This window comes from Triticum dicoccoides, chromosome 1B (assembly GCF_002162155.2).
Source record: "Triticum dicoccoides isolate Atlit2015 ecotype Zavitan chromosome 1B, WEW_v2.0, whole genome shotgun sequence".
Taxonomy (NCBI): Eukaryota; Viridiplantae; Streptophyta; class Magnoliopsida; order Poales; family Poaceae; genus Triticum; species Triticum dicoccoides.
The window spans coordinates 503,759,788-503,766,947 of record NC_041381.1 but is presented as its reverse complement, the minus strand read 5'-3'; the positions used below and the strand labels follow the sequence as shown (position 1 = coordinate 503,766,947).

The following is a 7,160-nucleotide window of genomic DNA, read 5'->3' as shown; positions in this document are numbered from 1 at the left end:
TAATAGTACACTAGATCATAATCGCGCCCTGGCGCGAGGGTGCCGGTCCAAACACCAGGTTTAGCATATGCATTCACACTGTATACATCATACAAAGAATAATGGCCAAGGTAACAGTATTTACAATCCACTCAGCATATACCGTAAAGGAAAATCCAAGGACAATCTATGTACAGTTGTACTCAGCCATCAACCATAGTATCTTGAACTTTAACAATAGGCTTATCAAAATTAAAATGGCCTAAGTAAGCATTGGCCCTAATCCAATACGTAAAATCCATAGCATAGAAAGCATCACAAGCATAGAAAGCATATCTTTGTCAGCCAAGCAACCAGATTTAAGCAAAGTAATTTTTGCACTCATTATTATGTCAACCATGATAAAAATAAAAAACTAACAAAGAATCATTCAGAAGTAAGGTTTGTTTGTATGCACACAATAAGGAGCCACCTAACAATGTATAAACATAGAAAGCACGTAGCACAATAGGTTTAGTAGCAAATATCACAGGCATAGGACGTACAAAAGCACATGGTAGCTTACATACAATCCACAACTTTGCATGTCTTGGGCATAATGTAGACCAGGAGGAATGACGACACGACGCGTTCATACTGATTGGTCCTCCAAGATCCAATGTAGAGGTGTTGAAGAAGATGGTCACACAGATCTTGCCGTCATCATGTACAACACGATCATACTGAGCCGGTGATTAGTGTAAGGTGTGCTAGGAGCATGTCAAGAAATGCCCGGTGTGGGATCCTAAACACTCGCTTGGTATCCTGTAGTGCCCGAGAACATAAAACATAAGGCCACGAGGAGCTGCTTACAGTAATTGCATCACAGCATGGGAGATATATCAGAGAAATCAGTCGCGGATAAAAGCAGACATAGTGTTAAAAAAAGATACGTTAAGTCTATCGGTTAATCAGATTGTCTTGAGCATGTGATGAGCATTTTTAAGAACAACGGGGCTATTAATCAGTTGAAAAGACAACTTTTTTTAGTAAGAGCAGTCGATAAGGTAAGATCAATATGATCACCTTCAAAGACAGAAATCTAATTATCACGTAGAATGCTTGCGCTTTGTAAACAAAATACATCTACATAGAAGGCCTAGACAACATCTAATCAATCGAGGAAACACCTACAGAGCTATTAACTACACGAAGAGCACGTCAAAGAAATAGAGTTAAAATCATCACACTGCCTGGATCTAAATATCACTATTTCTTTACTACTATCTGCGAGCATCAATAATCCCTAGATCAGATGCGTGTTTCTTTGCAGAGTTAGCAATGTTTACATCTGTGAGTACTTCTTTTAATTGTAAAAATTCCCGAGTCACACACTCATCATATTTTTGCAACCGTCCAGTAAAATCAGAGAGGGGATAGGACGGGTTTCACCTGACCTGTGCAAGCGCCCGTAGACGGTTGTTAGTGGAGCCAGCGGAACCTGACGAGTCATGGACATCGAGCTCTTCGTCAGCCATCTCCATCTGAACAGAACACGTGGATCCAAGAAATTACTTAGAGGCGGGCACACATTTAGAGTTCAAAAGGAAAAAAAACTATGTAACCGTCCATTAATGAGGACTGACCTGGTCAGTGGAGCTGAGCTGCGAAGGGAGAATGGAGATAGAGGGCTTGTCCGGGCACCAAGAGCTCTAACAATGGGGAAACCCCGTAGTTCGGTCTTTTTCCTCTGGTGAATTCTGCGCCATCCTTACATGATTCATTAGCAGCCACCAAGAAACGATCTGCAGAAAACAAAATCAAAGTGAAATCAAATGGAATCACATGCAGGAAGCAGTGAAGTACTATACATGCAAAAAAAGACATGAGGAAGGAAGGGAGCCCAATGGATTATCATTTTCTTCCAATAATTAATTAAATAACATCATCTGCCCCATCATAGGAGCACAAGATGTGTACAGGGCAACAAGAATGCCTCTCATCAGATGGCACTAAGGAAAGCTAATCAGATAGAATACAGAGACGCTAAATGATGGTATGAAGCAGCTCGGTGCATATTGTTATACAGTTCTTGCAATAATGGATCCATAGAGCAGTAGGATATTCAGAACTACATCTCCTGGGAAGGCCATCATGACATTCAGTATTATTTAATAGATCCATATTCAGTATGCTATTCTTGAAATTGGAGGATCACTTCAATCCGGATTTTGCTACATGTGAACTTATCAATGCAATTCATTTGTGGTGCTCTCTCTTCCTAAGCTAACCACGGCCATAACCAGGCAAAAAGGGAGGAAACTGGATGGCATAACTGAAAGACCAAGTATACTGGTGGGGCGTAGATGCATACCGAAACGCAACTGTAGAACTGCATGTCATAGGAGAAGAAATAAATCTAGTATATAAATAAGACATAAAACTCTAATAGAAAGAGGAATCAAAATTCCATGAGGGGAATACATCGTAGAATTGGTACTAAAAATTTAATTTGACTAATTTAATGGAGAGACAAATGCAATGAGAAGATAGGAGCATCAATATATATATTCGAGGTCAGTATTCAGTCCCAATCTCTCCAATTCATGCAACATCCTTGCAAGCAAGCATGAGAATTGCAACAATCATCCAGGAACTCATGGTACAACCTACCCAATCTCAACCAGCGCCAAAAATTGGTGATCCCATGAATGCATTAAGTTTGGACCAACTCTCAAAAGTTGTCCCTGAAAAAATTGGACAAAGTGAAACTACTAATACTTTCCACTTACACAAAACAGAAAGCTATGCACGACTCGGCACATACTTAAAATTGCAAGGTTCAACTGAGTTCACTAAAGAAACTGAATTATCCATACACTTGTGCTGCCGAGGATCGTCGTCAGCTTATTTCAAAATTTCAATTTAATACAAAATACAAAATAGTGGCAACTAAAAAAAATGGAAGTATAAAAGGAATCATACTTGGACAAAGGAAATTCACTAAACCAAACGAATTTTAAATTTTCACAAGCTATATATTGAAGTCTATACTTGGACAAGCACGTAGATATAACTATGTAAAATCCAGTTCTACTTCATATGCCATGCTTTCGAAAATATCTACAATAAAAGTTGGTTCTTAAGAAAAGAAGATCCACGTTGGAAGAAAAACATCTAGTAAGTTGTCGGCATGGCCGCAAGGGACATACAAAGGTCTTCGTAGCAGCATCTCTTCTGAAAGACCATCGTATGATTCGTATCTCTCTTATCTATCCCAGGTTGTTGCCCATGAAATTTTTCTACTTACACATTTATATAAACAATCGAGGCACGCATCTGCAACCTTAAATTCAGAACACAAATTGAGAAAAAAAAGTGCAGCCACCTAATGAGAATAACCATGAAAGAACACATACATCTCACCAAACAAAGAACTGGTTGTGAACTTGAGGCCAAGACATAAAACGACATCATAAGAGACATTAAGCTCACCTGTGTCAGCTTGTCGTACCTGTCGCCGATGGTGTTATTACTTGAGTAAATGATGAGAGTGGTCAGGGCCTTCTTTCCTTCAGTTTCACATCCCTATCTCATGGTGTTTGCACTCTGGGAGCTTTAAGGGCTTGCAGAACAATATCGTTAGAAGCTATTTTCAGGAGAAAAACATAAGGATAGGAAAATCCAATGATCTCCTCTGACATATGGCCAAAACACCCTACAGATAAATTCATCATACATTTTACCTCGAAAACACGCACTCCTCCCCCCCAAGCCGCTGAAGGAAGAACATGACCATGAGACTAAATAATGGAACTATTCTCATAAATCAGTTAAACTTTTAACAATATCATTACCTAATTATGCTACCAAAACAACTATAAGTTGTTTATCGTCACAAGAAACAACAATATTTTTTACTGTTTAGCCCTAAATGGAGACACCAAATTATGATGTAGATCTTTTCCAAGATGAACACTGAACCCATAACATTGAAATCAAATAAGCCAATGCAAAAGGAAATACAAAAGTGAAAATGATTTGTCACCAGCTCGTCCATATGCAATCACCTTGGTCGTGCAAGCATCCACGAAGCGCTTTCGCTTGCCGATGATCAACCTTACTAACAGTCCTACAAATCAAAAGAACATATTGATTTAAGGAGGATAAAAAAACACAAAAAACTTTCAGATATTGACATAGGCTACCTTACACTGTCCACATATGCTAATTACAATGTTGGTCGTTTAAGACTCTTGGATGGCCTAAAAGGAGCAGTTTTGGTTTATCTACACCAAGAACAGGAGCAAAGGAGCTCCAGGACAAATATTTTAAACAACATTACACCTAAGGAGCTAGCAATATGTGAAAAGAAATATTCCAATAGAGAGCAAATAAGTCATATTTACTGCAAGAGGATCATGGTCAAATTCAGTATCAGACATGGCTCGAGGCAATGAACAATGCCAAGAAATCAAGTACCACTTAGATCAAAACAACCTAGAACTAAATACACGAAGTAGACTATAATCTAGTGAATGAACATGTGTCAAATCAATCAAATGAGGGAAATCATGGATAACAAAGCGAGGCCACCACCATTGGGGCCTCATGTCCATCTTCTCCAAAGCACTGAGAAAACAAAACTGAATGTTAAACAGTGTTGTATTCCCGATCCAAATTGTGTGAGTAATAGCAGCACCAGAGAAGAGTAAACACGGGAGCGATGCACGGCTAAGGTTAGCTAATCTAGTTCTCTAATTATTGACATGTACAATAAGTAAGAGCATACTAATGCCTTGGACCTGATGGTGCCAGGTAAACAGGCTAAATATCAAGTTATCAACACTGGACAGGAGTGGCACTAATATTGCTGCTTATTGTGAGCCTCATGTGACTCTGGTAGTTTGCATTGACACCGTACACAGTATGACAAAGACTTTAGCTGAAAAGAAACGGTGGACGTAGTAATTAAACAGCCTATGTATAAGAATCCATGTGGATTATTAAGTCATATACCATCAAAGGTTTTTTGCTTCCTGCAATGGACACAAATTTTTACAATATTGAAGGAAATAATTTGGCATAGCTACATAACTGATTTTCTACCTGACTGTGAGCTACAACCACGATGCCCAAATGCTGGAAACGGCATATGCCAATCAGGATACCTCACAAAATATTCTCATAATGCATTGAAAAATATTTATGCAAACCAACCACTGTTGCGTCACCTTCTCACCTGCAGCTTGGGAGCAGGCCACCACCGTTGACCACCGCTCTGCCTCTTGTCGGCTGGATCCACCCCTGCTGTGGTTGTCGGCGTTGATGGAAAGCAGAGTGTCTTGGAGCGGCACGCCACTGTCGACCATAAAGAGCACTAAAACTTTTGCTAACAATATCATAAGACCAGTAACATATATGTATACATCCTAAATAGTAAATATCGATAATCCTTCATATCATCTAAGAATAAAATTCAGCTGGTAGGCTTCTCACTATTAATTCAGTAGGAGATGGCTACCTCATCTTTTACTATTTTTTACACCTAAAAGTAAAATATATGGCTTCTCACTATTAATTCAGGAGGTAGGCTGCTCACTGAGAGTTTTTACAATGTCAATCATAGGATTCAATGATTCATACCTCTGTATCGATGGAAAATGCATCATAAACATGATCCTAGTCTTGTTCAGCTACTACATCTTTAAATTTAAGCTGCCGAAGAGTAGGATCTATCACATTTGGGTAGCTTCCTTTGTATTCTTGAGTACAGTGTGATGAACATTATTCAGTGAGAAACCAATTTTGGCTAGCAAGAACAGAGGGTAAGCCTCAAACTCACCATGGCTAAGAAAAGGTCGCCGCTCGCATGAGAGCCAATTTCAACAGAGGGTAAACTCCAAACTCACCATGGAATCCTGCCTTTGCTTCGCTCCTGCTTCTTCTGACAAAATTAACAAAGTTCAAAAAAGATTAGTAGAAGCCCAAGATCCTGGAGGCACAAACTCCAAACATCAGAAATTACTTTTTGAAAAGAAGAAGCAATTTGACCTTTGCTAGGCTAAACAAAAAAAGAAAGATCGTGATAATATTTAGATGACAATCGAGGTGGTTTGCACAATCTGACATATAAGTTCTAACTACACATGGATAAAAACAGATGGCCAATTACCTGATAGACCTATTGTTGTGGTTATTTTGTTGTCCATCCAATAGAAAAGAAAATGTATCCTTTCTTCTGTAGGAATCTGAGAGGGACACACAAGTTGTTCAAAGTTGTCCTGACCAAAGACAGAGTCAGTATAAGACCAAAAGAAGTAGACCAACAATCTTGAGACATCTCATATTCAAATGCATATGCAGAAAGACCTACCCTGGCTACCCTGCAACCAATTTGTCTACTAGTATCAGATAGGAACAAAAAATTCCTTGAGAAAGGATACAACCTCACGACAAATCGGTCCTCCTAAACAGAAAATAAACAGGTACCCAACAAGCTAAGGAAGGCAACAAAAACTACTGTGCAGATACCTAGGACACATCTAGTTCTACCCACCCCCTCAATTCTAACCTATTCACACAATGCAAAATTGAAGAACACAACATCATGAGAAAAAAATGCAAAGCTGGATCTGCCTCTCTATGAACACCACACCAAATTGCTAGGGTTTTCTATTCCATGCTCAGCAGTTTGAAATCTCCAGGTCCAGATTCTCTAGGGAGGGAGAGGGGGAGGGGGGAGAGATGCACCTGGATGTCTAGCAGGCGCAACACGAAGGAGTGGTGAGCTCATCGTTGCCGCTGCTCTCACGACGAGCTTGCAGTCGCATTGCATCAGCCCGACCGCCGCCGCTACTGATGGCGTCGGCACGGAGAAGGCAGTGACGGAGGAAGCATCCCTCCATCCAGGGAACCACGCCGGGGAGCTCCTGGTCGTCAGGCTGTGCGGCGGCTGCCGCGGCCCCTTACTGCCGTCGGATCAGGCGCGCGAGCTCGTAGGGGGAGCTACAACGCAAGCGGCAGCTGCACCCCTCCGGGTGACGTAGGAGAAGGAGGACCGGCGGAGGAGGGGCAAGAAGGAGCCAACGGGGAGGAGGCGCCGGAGGAGAAGGAAGGAAGAGGCGAGGCCGGGAGGAGATTTGGAAGGAAAGAGAGGTGAGGCGAGAGGAAGGGGAAGGGGGCGGTGCGAGTGCGGCTGT

The 7,160-nt window shown here is 41.0% G+C and overlaps 1 long non-coding RNA gene across 1 annotated transcript; it reads right to left on the bottom strand.

The window, feature by feature from the left end:
- Nucleotides 1–440: 440 nt before the first annotated feature.
- LOC119307413 lies at nucleotides 441–1,505 on the bottom strand. Its single transcript, XR_005149307.1, has 2 exons — nucleotides 1,416–1,505; nucleotides 441–783 (listed from the first exon to the last, which is right to left on the bottom strand). It is a non-coding gene; the product is annotated as an uncharacterized LOC119307413 (long non-coding RNA).
- Nucleotides 1,506–7,160: the final 5,655 nt, after the last annotated feature.